The following is a 13,049-nucleotide window of genomic DNA, read 5'->3' as shown; positions in this document are numbered from 1 at the left end:
ATAGATATGTTGTATTCTGCACGCACAGTACTCAGTTCATACCTGCAGAACTTGTACATACAGCCCTGCTTCTTTGAGAAGCAGAGATAATATTCTCATAGGTAAAGGGGTGCTCTGACTGATGTTTCCTACACAAGTGCATTTTCAGAAACCATTCTTTGAATGACATATACCAGTTTAAGAGATGAGAATAGCTCAAATGATATGATTCAGGAGGTCCTTCCCTTTGCCACACAGGGCAGCCTTAGGCAAGCCACATGGTATCAATCTCCCCTCTTGTCAGGACCGGCCTGGCCTGAGAACGGAGTACTGTGGTTTGGCCAGGTGCTAATCCCAGGTCGCAACTGTTATGCTGTCGTGCTAATGTTTTGAGAGTTGTATGTGTTGTCTAACTTCTGTGGGAACTGAAGGGTTGCCCTAGCAACCAGAGTGGCCTGACTTTGTAGCCTTTCTTCTATATATACGATCCTCTGTAGACAGCACCCCCATTAGAGTCCTCCTAGTTTTCTGGCTTCTGCAACTTGTTGTATATTTCCAAATAAACCAGCTTTCTTAGGATTTCCTGCCTATGGAATCTGTTTATGGATTTGCCAACGAGCACAGAGCTTACACCTCTCTCAAATGCAAGAGAGGGATATTAATGATGATCGGCCTTAAAGGGCTACTGTGTAACATCTGTAAAAGGCCTTGAACACTGAAACACTATAAACATATGCAGCATTATCTATTTATTATTACTTACTACTATTACATTGGTCCCCATCCATTAAGAGTGCTTTTGAAATACCATGTGGCTCACGTAGCACATTCTTAATAATCATGGTAGAAATGCCAAACTGTCTACATTTAGATGGTGGCACGCATAATTTCGGACACAACATGAGGAATACTTGATGCCATACCCCTCAACCGCCCATGCAGAGTTAAGCTAAATATAAACATATATCACACAAACACCTCATAAAACAACTTCTGAGGCATGAGAGAGACAAGCAATTCCCCCTTACCTGTGCTTTGACTCTCTACCCTGTAGACCCTTCAGTGGGACTATAGGAAGGTACTTATTACAACCCATATATTAGATGCAATTTTCTCCTCTCCTTTATCTAAATAAACATATAATGATGACGGTGGTTGAGATTTCCTGCCTTTCCAAGCACATGTGTGAAGATATCTGAGCTGCATGAGTTCTCTGAAGGTTTTCAGCATGCTTCTACCCATATCCGAACAGTTAGTTTTGAGTACACCCATCTCTGTAACTTCATTCAAAGGCAGGTACTCTGGACCAATTTGTTCTAGAACAAATAAACTACAAGTATGTGTATGGGGGAAGGGGAGTAATGCAATGAAAATGCCCCTCCATTAAGTGATCCTATTATGCTTTTTGGTTGCTCTCATTAGAAGACCAGCACTAAGATGTTGTCGCTCAAATTCAAACCATCTTCTTGCAGTTCTTTTTTTAGCACATATAGGCTATCCATTCTCTTTGGTTGCTTTGCTATGAACTGCACAGCTCAGGTACAAGTACTACATTTGATAACTGATATGTGCTGCGAGGTAGGGGGTGTCTTTCAAGCAATCTGTTGTCACTTTCTGTAAAGGTATGCCACTTTGCCTATGCATACTGAAAAGGAAACTGTGCTGGAGGAGTTAACTCCATTTCTGAACCTAGATTATTATTCTGGCTCATAGGCAAACTGGCAGGACAGCCCAGCTCTCTTGAATGCAAATGCAGCCTTTAGAAAACATTTTCTTGCCCATGCTCTTCCAACCAATTCCAATTGTTTGAAGGCTTAAGGTGAAAGAGTCACGAGCCTATTTGTGACGCCACCACCATATGTATTGCTATTAATTATTCTTGAGTTCTTGCTCCAGCACTATCTTGCTCCAGTCCACTATTACATTCACCCCTGTATCAGGGTGTTGCTGCGTGTTTTTAATAAAGATTCATTTGGGGATTTCTCTTCCGTAATCACCTCCTTCTAAGCAGACCCATTACATCTCATGCATTAATATTCACATCACAATTATACTTGTCTTAAAGCCCTGTTACATTTCTGTCTCCCATGGTGACAGTACTCTTAAGGGAAACAATTTAATCAAAAGCAAAATAATGGTTTTAGAGCAGCAGAAACTTCTTGAAAGGAGCATGTTGGAGGCCTTGCAGATTGTTTCTGAAAGCTGTGCCCCTTGCCCAAGCATCCTTTGGCTTGATCTGCCAAACAGATATCCACGGTGCATTACTGGTTGTGCTGAAGGGGTAAGCCCACCGGCTGCTCAATATATCTCCTCTGAACTGTAGCCAAGACAAACACAGTGGATTTCCTCACAGGTTTGAGCCAATCAAAGGCACATATTAAATCCATCCTAATCCATAACCAGTGCTGTGCGCTCCATAGCAAAACTTCCCAGGGGTTGGGATAAACAAGGTAAAGAAAAAAGAACCACCGCCCCCCCCCCAAATAAAAGCAAAAAGCCATTCCTTCTTAAGGGTGACCCACAAAGCTACAAATAAATATTGCTTATCATTTCAAACTGTTCTAAGCACTTCCAGAGATGGCTGGCAAAGGATCAGCATACATAAATTCCGAGAGAGAGAGAGAGAGAGAGAGAGAGAGAGAGAGTAAACGTCTCCCTTTTAAACAAGAAGCTTTGCCTGTGCTCCTAAAATCCCACTTTAACAGGACAAAGACAGTACTGAAAATACCCTAAGGCTTTTCAGAATTCACTAACATTTCCCCTTCTAGTTCGATCAACTATAAATAAGTGCCAGCTTAATGCCACAAGAAGCCAGCATGTTGTGTATTTTTTCAGAATAAATTAATTTAATGCAACTATTTTGAGAAATACCACCGATTTCTCATTGCTTGTACACTTGCATCTGGAGCAGAGACTAAACTTAAAGGCACATTGGTAATCAGAAGATACAGGTATCAAACCCTTAGGCAATTTTTAAATCTATGTGCATTAACAATAAAACAGGCTAATTACAGATGATGGGACTGTCAAATCAAAAGGAAAATTAATTCACATTAAGCTTATGAAACATTTTATGTTCTGTAGAAAGCTTTTCATTTCATGCAGACTTACCTTTGTAAAATGTGTTGTTCCCACCTCCTTTTGGACTTCTAAACTGTGAGAGCTAAAAGAGGTCTTGTTACTTCCAAATGCTTTTGTTCTTCTGTCCCTCTGTCACATGGCTTCCCTTTTATATTTGCAACACACAAAAGTTAGGGCTGTTGTTTAAGCAAGAGAGAGAGTCAGAGAGAGAGAGGGAGAGAGAGAATGTCAAATGGAAAAGTGCCATTGCAGTCATATATCAATCAGGCTAGCGGCAGCAGCAGCTCACAGGCAAATGGGAATTCCACCGAAATGTGAAGCTCTTGTTATCTGAGAAATCACTGAACACCACAAGTCAAGCTCTCTTATGCAGAGTCTTCTCATTGGACAGCTGAAAAAATGGATGCAAATAAAGTGAAATTTGGGATGTGTCATAGCATAAAAAGGCAGTGGAGTTCAGGTTCTAAACTTAATTCTGACCTAAATGCCATGCACATTTTGATTGGGCACATGCTCATTACAGTTCTGCTAACAATTTGCAACACATCATTAAAAGGAAATATGTTTTGTGAGAACTTATGCTTTGTAACTTCCTTCAGACAAAGTTCACTCCCATTCACTGGTAAGCCTGTAGCTTCCTTCACTGGTAAGATGACTGTCTGAGCAGCCTGCTGGAATGACTGATGCTACATTTATCTTATATGTGAGGTGTGCTGATTTATTGCAGTTGCTCAGACAGGTTGCATTGTATTGTCCCAACTATCAAACGGAACAGATTGGCATGCATTTAGCACTGCAAAATGTTTTTCCCCCTACCAGTTTGGAAATCTGCTTTAAGCCAGCATGCTCTGTCTTTAAGATCAGAGAGACAAAGGAAATCCACTGAATGTGTCTGTTTACCTACAAACATTTGTTTCTATCATAACCCCCATCTGCATACTTAAATTGGGTTCATACTTTCAATTCTCTTTGCTTACACTATATTTATCAGACATAATGTTAACAATACATTTCCAGTATAACCAAACCACAGATACTGAATTTCACTTCACTTTATAGTAAATGTAAAAATATGTTCTTTACTCCCACTAGATTCATAGCAGAAGGAATATGCTTTGCTCTGTCACCACGGTCCTTGAGATTCCTCCATAGATTTCTGTAATTTAGATGATTAATGGCAGCACACAAACAACAAGACAGCCATCTAGCTAATTAAAAACAAAAGTGTACACTTGGCCAAAGAGTGGAGAGTACATCTTAGTATTCAGAAGTGCCATCTGAACAGCAGCCCTGACCCCCCAAGTGGGCAGGAGTCCTGAGCTGATGCTGTCACAGTCTCTCTCTCTTTAGGCTTGGGCAGTGTTGTTAATATCAGAGCCTTTTATGTGGTAAAAGATCAAAAGACAAATGGAAATTATGCTGTAAAAATAGACTCCTCTAAAAGGGGAATGGCTTGTAGATGAGTAAGCATCATGAACACAACAAAGGAAACATTCTTTGGCTTGATGCACTGTACTGTCAGATTTGGCTGGGTGCAAAGCAAGCAGTCCACTTGGGTTTTAGACTGGGTTAACCTGAATCTGAGCCACTTTTCCCACCTTATTAAATGTTTAACTTCTTCATTTGTTTCATATTGGCACATTATTTCATTACCTTAGCAAGGTTAAATAAAATCTGCAATCCCCTGCCACAGTCACTGATAGACAGGTCATTGATTCTGTAGTGGATACCTGCTAAAAGATGTAACACAGAACCTCAGCTTATAGCAATTTTCATTAGACCCTAACTGCAGGGTCCTATATTACAGTGCTAATCAAATTTTAAAAGATGTAAATTCAGAAAAAATAACCATATTTTCATCATTTTTTCTATTCTTTACACCGAAAATATGTCCAACAGAAGAGTCAATGAAATAACCATGCTATAGATACAATATTTTAAATCACAATTCAGTGAGACAAGCAGAATAATTAGCTTCATCACTGCCTTTGAGCATTTTATCTAAACCAAAATTAGTTGTCCATCTGATTTACCATTTGTCTCCAACATCAATATTATTTAAAGATTTTCTTTTAAAATAAGCCACCAATTTAATCATACAAAACGTATCTTTTAACTTCTCAAACTACTCTGTTTTACATGGAAGATAATTTTTCTCCCAGTGTCTAGAAAAGATTATATGAGCAGTTGTTACTGCATATAAGACCAATTCTTGAAGAGAAGATGGCATGTATGCAACAAAGTTTAACAATAACGGTTCTGGTGTACAAGCAATCGTATAGCCTATACCAGCTGAAATGCTCATTACTATTACTTTCTAATATTTGACAGCTCACGAACACTCCCACGCTCATGGTCTGATGGGTCTAATAGGTTTGCAGATGGCCCTGGGAGATTTCTTGCTGACATGGTCAGCAGCACTCCTGTTGATACCCTGGTTGATCTCAGGAATGGGGAAATAATCTGAGCAATTGACATGATTGCATCTAAGTGTCTTCTCTCAGGTCAAAGATGCAGGTTTGTAGCTTGGGGGTGCACCTGCACCACCTGGGCCTCCTGCTGGATAAACAGGTGGGAGCAGTGGCCAAGGGTGCCTTTCAGAAGCTTCAGCTGGTAAGCCAGCTGTGGCCCTTCCTGAACAGAAAAGATCTTGCTGTTGTGTGCATGCCCTGGTAACTTCTACATTAGATTACTGCAGTGCACTCTACATAGGGCTGCCCTTGAAGACTGTCCAGAAGCTACAGTTGGTAATGAATGCTGCAGCCAGTGTGTTGACTGGAGTGGGTCTTAGGACCATATCACTCCAGTCTTGTTCTGTCTACACTAGTTTCCAGTTTGCTTCTTGGTTCAATTTAAGGTGCTGGTATTGACCTTTAAAGCCCTGAATGGCATAGGAACAACGTACCTTAAGAACCTCCTTCTTCCATATGAACATACTTGCTCACTCCAGTCATCTTCAGAGGCCCTGCCCCAGTTGCCTCTGCCATCTGAGGCTACACAGGTGGCAACTCAAGAAAGGACGTTCTCCATCATGGCACCAAAATTCTGAAATTCCCTTCCCAGGTATAGGCATCACTCTATGGATGCCTTTTGCTAGCGGGTCAAAACTTTTTTGTTTCAACTGGCATACCCCCAATAATGTTTTTTGGCCCTCCTTCTAATGTTGTTTATTAGTTTTAAAATTGAATTTTATATGTTTAACTGTGTTTCAGTGTTTCAATGCTTTTATATTCACCACTTTGTGGACTTTGGGTAAAAAGGAGACATAAAAAGGTTTTAAACAAAAAAAAAAATCCATACAAGTTTGGATGGCCATAGGGAATCACAGGAGGGGAGAATGATTAGAAAATCTGCTCCAAATCTCCAACAAAAATTCTGAGACCTCACAGGGGTTTGAGCAGACTGATTTTTCTTCCCCACCCCCTTTAATTGACTCTCATCTCTTCCCAACATTTCATTCTGTCTGAAGCATATTCAGTCCTTGTCAGACTAGTTTTAATGGTTTTTCCCTTTGGGGTAATTTAGAGAGTAATGTGTGTGCACCTGGTAAACCCCCAGCTAGGGAAAGATCTTTCATGGCGGATCTAGAGCAACATTTTCTGAACTCCTGCCCATTGGCACCTCTCCTTGTGGGTGGCCCCATAGTGAGGCCTTTTTCATCCACACAGGGACTAGCAGTTTACTAATAGATATGTGAACTAATATTTCACATATTGCCCTTTTCTGGTTAATTCCCTGTTTTTCCTGGATTTCCCTGATCTCCACTCCCTGAGAGTCATTATTATTAGATCAGAGCATTGGCCTTCTGTTAAAGCTGCTATAGACCCCCTCACCTTTTGGATATAGATCATGATGGGTAGCCGTGTTAGTCTGTCACTAGCAGTAGAAAATAATAGGAGTCCAGGAGCACCTTAAAGACTAACAAAATTTCTGGCAGGATTATGAGCTTTCGTGAGCCACAGCTCACTTCTTCAGATACAGCTAGAATGTGATTCCATCTATCCTTAAGTAGAGACGAGTGAATTAGACACACAATGGCAATGTAAATGTCAAAAGCAAGTAAATGACATTAGCAGGCGTGATTGGATTAGGTGTGCTATGCAGAGGGGTAGTAGGCGTGGAGAAATCAGCATTGGTAATGAGACAGGAATCCCAGGTCTCTAATGGGATCTCTAATTAATGACATATGGTCTCAGGATGGAGTCCATATATCCTGATATTCCTACGGTGATGGTGCCTATGCTTGAGACAATGGGACGTCCAGGGTTGCCAGGTTTATGTATCTTTGGCAGGAGGTAGAAAGTGCTTGGTCTAGGTTCTTGGGGTGTAAATTTGTTTCTATATATGTTTTGGTAATTTCTTCATGTGTGTATTTTGCTTTGTCTATTATGACAATGGCTCATCCCTTGGCAGCTTGTTTTATTATTATATTTGGATTGTTCTTCAGGCTGTTTATGGCATTCTTCTTTGTGTGGCTGAGATTAGATCTTGAGCGGTGATCTTGAGCGGCTGAGATTGGACCTACAGCAAGCATTTTTGCAACTAGAATATCCTGCTGATATGGTAAGAAAGATGATTAGAAAGGCCAGAATGATACCCAGGCGTAATGTGAGAGATCCCCTCTCTCTGAGTTTACTTCTCAAAATCAAATGTTCAGACGTTGATAAAGAAACAAAGGATTTATTGAAGACATCAGGAGCTGAGACAGGCACAGATAGCAAGTTGCAAGTGAGGGGCTAATCGGGTTTACAGAATATATTGACTCCAGGGCACTGGGGCACTGGGGTTCACACTTATTGTTATGGGAAGTTACAAGCTTGGCATAATACAAAACATCAGACGAGTCCCAGGAAGTCTGGTGAAGCTATCACACTTCCAAGGCCGCATCGGCCTGAGGGAGTACTGACAGGAAGAACAACGGGGGGGAAGATACATGGGGCAATCAGGCCTGGCGCCTGAGACCAGAAGGTGTGAACTGCTTTTACGAGTTCACTGATAGCAGGTGATGGGAAGCAGAGACACATACACAGAGACCCTCACATTCTGCCCCCCTTAAGGCCCCCCTCCGGGGTCCTCGAGAGGGCGAGGCTTATCGGGATAAGCGAGGTGGAATTCTCGGACCAAGCGAGGGGCCGCCATGTGGGGTGCGGCCACCCACTCGTCGTGAGCGGACCCAAGGTTTTTCCAACGAACAAAGTAAAACAGTTTCCCCTTCTTCCATTTGGAATCTAAGACCTTGGATATTTCCAGATGGGTATCCCCTCCTACCACAGTAGGAATCTCACGGTCGGGAGGGGGGTGGAACTGGGGGGCTGCCACATACGGTTTGAGAAGACTAATATGAAAAACCGGATGGACTCCCTTGAGAGTCTTTGGGAGCTTCAGTTCCACGGTAACCTCATTGATCACTCTGGTAATGGGGAAAGGTCCCACATAACGGTCGCTCAGTTTTTTGCAGGGCCGAAGGGAGCGGAGGTTTTTGGTGGACAGATACACTTGCTCCCCCACCTTTAGCTCCCATCCCGGAGACCGGTGTTTGTCTGCTTGTTCCTTGTACTTGCTTTTTGCCTTCTCAAGATTTTTGAGCAGCCACGGCCAGGTAGATTTAACTGCCTGGACCCACTCCTGAAGATCAGGGGTGGTTTGGAGCTCTGGCGTGACGGGGGCGGAACCGAAAGGACCGAATTCCGTCCCGTATATTACTTGGAAGGGACTAAAGCCGGTAGAGGAATGAGGCGCATTGTTGTACGCATATTCGGCGAATGGCAGCAGGTCGACCCAGTCATCCTGGTGGAAATTGACATAGCAACGCAAATAACATTCTACCACCGCGTTTACTCGTTCCGTTTGACCATCCGTTTGGGGGTGATAGGCGGAAGACAAACCCTGTTCCTCCACCCCCATGAGCTTTAGAAATGCTCGCCAGAATTTGGCAACAAACTGGACCCCCCGGTCGGAGAGGACCTTCCTCGGTACCGAGTGTAGCCTGAGGACATGTGTAACAAATAGTTTAGCCAAACCCTGGGCTGAAGGAAGACCTGCACATGGAACAAAATGGACCTGTTTGGAAAAAAGGTCCGTGATTACCCAGAGAACCGTTTTTCCCCGACTAGGAGGTAGGTCGGTGATAAAATCCATGGCTATGACTTCCCATGGGCGGGAGGGGTTCTCCAGCGGTTTGAGAAGCCCGGGGGGTTTTCCCATCCGTTTCTTAGCTGTGGCGCAAGTGGGGCAGCTGCGCACATACAGTTCCACATCGGCTCTCATACCGGGCCACCAGAACTGCCTCCGTACCAGGTGAAGTGTTTTAATGAAGCCAAAATGACCCGCCAATCTGGCACCATGTACAAGTCCCAATACCTCCTTGCGAAGGGAGGACGGGACATACAGTTTCCCCCCTTGCATCCACCAAGTGTTGGTTCGTTCCAGGCCAGTAGGGAGGAGATGGTGCTCCTCCTCCTGTAAGGAAGCGTCCCGGAGCCGTTGTTGGAAGGCTTCTGGGATACCCTTGAGCGTAGGGGGGGTCTCTGGTCGATGGGCTTGGGAGCGGGTGGTGACGGCTAAGCCGGGGACCTCCCCACGCTGCTCGGGCGTGAACAGGGAGTCGACAGGGCGATCGAAATCATTGCGATACTGGGGGAGTCGAGACAGAGCGTCGGCTAGGGCATTGTCCTTCCCCGGGACATGTTTGAGAGTGAACCGGAATTTGGCGAAGAATTGGGCCCACCGAATTTGTTTGGCGTTGAGCTTTCTAGCTCCCTTGAGAGCCTCGAGATTCTTGTGATCGGTACACACTTCAAACGGCAGTTCGGCACCTTCTAAAAAGTGCCTCCAGATGGTGAGGGCATGTTTGACCGCCGCCGCCTCCTTCTCCCAAATAGCCCAGTTAATTTCGGACTGGGAAAACTTTTTGGAGAAGTAGGCGCATGGTCTCAACCGCCCCCCTTCATCCCTCTGCAATAGGGCCCCACCCATGGCCACATCCGAAGCATCCACCTGCACCACGAAAGGCTTGGTGCAATCAGGGTGAGCCAAAACGGGTTCGGATGAAAAGAGTAGTTTTAAACACTCAAAAGCCTGCTGGCACTGGGGGGACCATTGCAAACGGGCTGAGGGAAGTGCGGCACTAGCCCCCTTGTCTTTGGTACGCAACAGATTGGTGAGAGGAAGCGCAACTTGAGCAAAGTTGGGAATAAAGTTTCGGTAAAAGTTAGCGAATCCCAAAAATTGCTGAAGCTGGCGGCGGGTAGTGGGGGGTTCCCAATCTCGCACCGCCTGGACCTTGGCGGGGTCCATTTCTAAACCTTGGTGGGAGATCACGTACCCAAGAAATGTTATGGAAGGTTGGTGGAACTCACATTTGGATACCTTAGCATACAGTTTGTGCTCCCGCAGCCGCTGGAGCACTTCTCGCACTAGGCGCACATGTTCTTCCATGGTTTCAGAGTAAATAAGTATGTCATCGAGAAATACCACCACCCCCCGAAACAGCAAATCATGTAAAACCTCATTAATCAATTGCATAAACACACTGGGGGCCCCCGAAAGTCCGAACGGCATGACTAGGTATTCAAACATTCCAAAACAGCTGGAAAAGGCCGTTTTGGGTTCGTTTCCTTCTTTAATGCGGATGCGGTGGTATGCTTCCACTAAGTCCAGTTTGGTGAAGATTCGGCCCTCCTTTAATTGTGCTAAAAGGTCGGGAATAAGAGGGAGAGGGTAAGCGTTAGACTGGGTGACCGCGTTTAGCCTACGGAAGTCAATACACAGTCTTAGATCTCCCGTCTTTTTCTTCACAAAGAAGGCCGGGGCCGAATAAGGAGCTTTGGAAGGGCGTATGAAACCCCTCGCCAAGTTAGCGTCCAAATAGTCCCGCAACACCGCCTTCTCACTAGGGCTCATGGGGTAGACCTTCCCTTTAGACAGTTTGCCTTCCCCCACGATTTCAATGGCACAGTCCGTCTCTCTGTGGGGAGGTAGTTCGTCACATTCTTTAACATCAAAGACATCCGCAAACTGCGAGTATTCCGTGGGAAGTTGAGGAGGAATGGAGATCGGGTTGGGGGACCCTACCAATGCGGCGGCCGGAGTCCTGAGTACCCGTTCCTTGTCATGCAACCCACAGGGGCTGTCGGGAAACGAGAGCACCCGTTTAACCCAGTCAATGGAGAGGTTATGTCCCCGTAGCCAGTTCATCCCTAACACCACTGGGGTTACAATAGGGGCGATGGTAAAATACAAGCGTTCCCAATGTTCTCCCACCGACATAATCACGGCAGCAGTTCGGTGGGTCACTGGGCCCCGTTTAAAATCGCTCCCGTCCATTTGGGAAAAGCGGAGGGGTCCCGGAAGCCGCTTGCGCCGGACTCCCAGTTTCTTGGCGGCTTCCTCACTAATCATAGTGCGGGCACACCCCGAGTCAACCAAAGCGGGGAATTCTAAACTGGGACCCCCTTTGGGTAGGGACAGGTGAACACGTACATACACATTGTCCTCTTGGGCGCTTACCATCGGTGGAGCTCCTTGCACAACGACAGGGGCGGTCTGCTGCGGAGCCCCCTTTACAGCAGACCGACGGCGTTTTTTGCCGGCTGTTCCCACTCTTCCTCCTCGCTGGAAGAGGGGGATGGAGTGGTGGCATTCGGGGATCCGTCCGAATCAAAAGTAGTATTTGTAATCCGGGACCCCGTTGGGCCTGTAGAGGTGGAGATCACATCCTGGGGGCGCGCATGGAGAGCGGAGGGTGCACCGGAACGCCGGCCCGGTGGCCCGCTCCTGCGGCGGGGCTGGTCCTCAGCGGCCGCCTTCTGCGGTTCGGCCGGGGCTTGGCGAGGGGGGTTTGGACGACCCACACGAGAGGGGCATTGCGACGCAAAGTGCCCCTTTCCTCCACAGGTCAGGCAGACTCCGGTCTCAAAACGTTTACGGCGTTCAGCGGCCGAGGGACCCCCGCTCCCTCCCGGTCGGAAGTCTCGGCCCCGGTCACTCCGGGGTCTCGGGTCTCGTCCAACGCGTTGTTTGGACAAGGTCAGGAGTTGTTTGCGATTCTCGATGTCGGCAGCGTGGCGAACCCAACCTTCCACATCCGGGGGGTTCCCTTGCATAAAAGCCCAATGCTGGAGGTCCGGGTTGAGGCCCTCCCTGAAGCACTGTACCAAAGTGGCCTCACTCCAGTCCAGGATTCGGCTGGCCAGTGATTGAAACTCACTTGCATACTGCACCACCGACTTGGTCCCTTGGCGCAGTTGCATCAGGGAGGCTTTAGCCCGCTCACCCAGAGTCGGGTCCTCGAAGCGGTTTCGGAGTGCTACCATAAACTCATCCAGGGTTCGTAGCACCGGCGAGCGGAGTTCATACTGCAACACCATCCAGGCGGCCGCCTCCCCTTGCAGCAGGGAAGCCACGTACTGCACCCGGGACTCCTCGGAAGTGAAGGTTCGGCCTTGTTCTCGCATAAAAATGTCCACTTGGACCATGAAAAAGGTCAACTGGTCTCCTGAACCGTCATAGGTGACTTTCAGGTCCCGACGGGACGGGAGGCTAGGAGGCGCGGGGGGGGCTGCCGGTGTTCCGTCCGGGGGGTTGCCGGCAGGCGGTTGCACTTTCAAGGCGTCCAGGGCCGCGGCCATCTCACCCATCACCCGCCGCATGGACTCCATCTGTTCCTGCATGGCTTGGCGATCCTCCAGCCACTGCCTGCGTTCCTCTTCCATCAGGGCCTCCTTGCGCGCCGGGTCCCCTTCAAGTCCCGTGCTGGGGAAGGCCAAACGGCGATCCTTCGCCGCGGTTCGGGAGAGAGACCAACCCTTGGGGGAGTCCAGCCAATTGTTAAAAAGTCCTCGGCCTTGGTCGGGGATGGGACCCCTAGGCTTCTTCGGCTTGGCACCCTCCTCCTTGGGATCCGGCTTCTCCGGTACCACCGGTCCGTCCGGTGCGTCAGGGGTAGTAGGGGTGTTTTCCTCATCGCCTGACATTCTGTCCCAAAAGGT

The 13,049-nt window shown here is 46.8% G+C and overlaps 1 protein-coding gene across 1 annotated transcript in view; it reads right to left on the bottom strand.

Annotated features, from left to right (window-relative positions):
* Positions 1 to 3,304, bottom strand: part of NDP (norrin cystine knot growth factor NDP) — an 85,777-nt gene extending 82,473 nt beyond the window's left edge. The window contains exon 1 of the mRNA XM_056858668.1: positions 3,091 to 3,304. The gene's annotated coding sequence lies outside the window, so the exon portion shown is untranslated. The remainder of the gene's footprint in view (positions 1 to 3,090) is intronic.
* Positions 3,305 to 13,049: the final 9,745 nt, after the last annotated feature.

The sequence above is a fragment of the Euleptes europaea genome, chromosome 12 (genome assembly GCF_029931775.1).
Source record: "Euleptes europaea isolate rEulEur1 chromosome 12, rEulEur1.hap1, whole genome shotgun sequence".
Taxonomy (NCBI): domain Eukaryota; kingdom Metazoa; phylum Chordata; class Lepidosauria; order Squamata; family Sphaerodactylidae; genus Euleptes; species Euleptes europaea.
Note: the sequence above shows the minus strand (reverse complement) of the source record. Positions and strands in the feature narration are given on the sequence as shown.